Here is a 2,867-nt window from a genome sequence, read left to right as displayed (position 1 = left end):
CTATGTATCTCCATGTCCAAGATATTTTTTGCAGCTCTAAGATCATTCATATCGAACGTCCTAGGAAGCTAAGCCTTTAACTTGTTGATCTCTTCCATGCTTTTGCTTGCAACAAGCATATCGTCAACATAAAAAACCAAGATAATGAATATACCATTGAAAATTTTAAAATACACACAATAATCATATTCACTTCTAGTGAAGTTCTAGCTCACCATGAAGGAATCAAACTTCTTGTACCATTGCCTAAGTGACTATCTTAGGCCATACAATGATTTCTTGAGCTTGAAAACTAATCTCTTGTTGCGACCTTGTAAAAAACCTTATGGATGTTCCATATAGATCTCCTCATCTAAATCTTCATGAATAAAAGTTGTTTTAACATCTAACTGTTCTAACTCAAGGTCAAGTAATGTGGTTAGTGCTAATACCGTATGAATAGAAACAAGTTTTACAATTGGTGAAAAATTCCATGAAAGTCAATACCTTCTATATGAGACTACCCTTTTGCTACTAGCCTCGCTTTATATTTTTCAATATTTCTGTTATCATTGAAAATGTTGTAGTAAAAAATTTTTAGCCTGGCTTAAAGAGTGGGTGTTTTCGCAGCGCCTGAATTATTTTTAGCAGTTTCGCAGCGCTACCTGTTTGCGTGGTTTCGTAGCGTGCTACGAAACTGGGGATTTGTTTGAGTTTTCAGTGAAGGTCCAAATCCTAGCATGCTTATTGTACAGAGTTCTACTTCCCTCCAGGAATGTTGATGAGAGCAGTGGCAGTATGTTCAAGGAGACACCTTATGATGATGCAGCTATTGTAGGATTGCCATCAAATACATTAAGGGAGTTATCTCTGAATTCTGGCTCATGGGTGATTGTGAAAGATGTACATACTAATGTGGGAGACTTGCAGGAGATTTTGTGTTGAATCCTCTAGACAAAGAATCTATTAAATTTTATAAGTCATAGAGTGTTTGATATTTGGGATTGTCTTTTCACAATCTGTAACTTCTTTCACAAAGCAGGGCGCCACAATGGATGGGAGAAAGAAGCTTTTGATATTGGCTAGCACCAATGGAGTTATTAATTCCGCCTTGCTTTCTGGAGAACATGATGGCACCATGGATGGATCTAAGAAATATGCAACAACAACAACAAAAACATTAGCAAAGAGGAAAAATGACTAATTTCGACTTTCTCCTCCATTAAGAAGAATTGGAACTGCCTTCCTCTAACAAAGATGGGGATGGCAGGTGCATTAGAAACACTTTGTGGACAAGCATATGGAGCAAAGCAATATCATTTGCTTGGGATTCAACTGCAGAGAGCAATTGTTGCTCTTTATTGTGTGAGCATACCAATTGCTGTGATATGGGCATATATGGGACACATTCTTGTAGCCCTTGGCCAAGACCCTCTAATATCTCTTGAAGCAGGGAACTTTGCAAGGTGGATGATTCCTAGCTTGTTTGCTACTGCGGCTCTTCAACCCCTTCTGAAATTTCTTCAATCACAAGGTGTTATCTTTCCAATGATGTTAAGCAGTTCAATAACTCTGTGTTTCCATGTTCCCGTTTGTTGGGTATTGGTGTTCAAAGTTGGATTAGGTAATAAAGGGGCTGCGCTTGCAAATAGCATTTCCAATTGGCTAAATGTGGCACTTCTACCAATTTATGTTAAATTTTCCCCTGCATGCAAGAAGACATGGACATCCTTCTCAAGGGAAGCTTTATATGACATTACAAACTTTCTTAAGCTTGCTATTCCATCTGCAGTAATGCTTTGCTTGGAATACTGGTCTTTTGAAATGCTTGTTCTCTTCTCCAGTTTGTTGCCTAAGCCTGAACTTGAGATATCAGTTCTCTCCATCTGTCTTAGCACTGATGCAGTTGCATATATGATCCCCTTTGGCGTGGGTGCTGCTGTAAGTACACGAGTTTCCAATGAACTAGGAGCTGGACGCTCACGCACTGCACAGTTATCAGTGTGTGTCGGGGTTTGTATGGCAGTCATTGAGGCTCTTATGATAGGATATATTTTATTCTCTATCAGAAATGTATGGGGCTATGCTTATAACAATGAAGTAGAGGTAGTTGAATACATTTCAACCATGATGCCACTGCTTGTACCCTCAACATTTATGGATGTCATCCAAGGTGTTCTATCAGGTATTGCTAGAGGATGTGGATGGCAAACGTTGGGTGCCTATGCAAATCTTGGGGCATACTATGTGGTTGGCATGCCTATAGCTGTCATTTTGGCCTTTGTACTGCATGCTGGCGGCAGGGGACTTTGGCTTGGACTTATTCGTGGTATATTTGCACAAACGGTTTTACTGTCGATAATAACGTTTTGTATGAATTGGGAAGAGCAGGGAAAAAGGCAAGAGAAAGAGTTTATACATCACCATTGCCGAAGGTTACAAGTAATATAATAAAGGATGAGCAGTAAGTTATCGGCCTGCATGGTTGGAGTCCATTTTCAAACTCCCCTGCCATACAATTGAATGGTGGAGATCACCGGCTTTATATGGTTGATGCTGCGGAAAACACACGCAGTCCTAAGTGATTAAATGCCAAGTGTCAAGTGGTTTCTATAAAATTTGATTGCCACAAGGTCGACAATCTGGAGTTAGATTATAAGCATCATATGGTGGGCAGGGCAATGGTAATGGCGATTCGTGGAGTGCTCCCGTCTAATCTCAAGCATTCGGTGTTGCATGTGTAGCGCTCTTGAAAATATGCCATCTGTGTCTGGCGGCACCGTCATCGGAATGGTTGCTCCTAAAGGTGGATACAGAACTTAAATATGGTTCATATGAGAATCTTGCAGCGTTTTCATTTTCACCCTTTATTGTTCACTTTGAAGATA

At 39.9% G+C, this 2,867-nt stretch overlaps 1 pseudogene; it reads left to right on the top strand.

Annotated features, from left to right (window-relative positions):
- The first annotated feature begins 1,236 nt into the window (after positions 1 to 1,236).
- Positions 1,237 to 2,447, top strand: LOC149167680 (protein DETOXIFICATION 16 pseudogene; annotated as a pseudogene).
- The last annotated feature ends 420 nt before the right edge of the window (positions 2,448 to 2,867 follow it).

The sequence above is a fragment of the Pinus tabuliformis genome, chromosome 5_1 (genome assembly GCF_031772625.1).
Source record: "Pinus tabuliformis cultivar Carrire ecotype Pingquan chromosome 5_1, CPIR1, whole genome shotgun sequence".
NCBI classification, from domain to species: domain Eukaryota; kingdom Viridiplantae; phylum Streptophyta; class Pinopsida; order Pinales; family Pinaceae; genus Pinus; species Pinus tabuliformis.
This window is presented reverse-complemented; position numbering and strand designations above follow the sequence as displayed.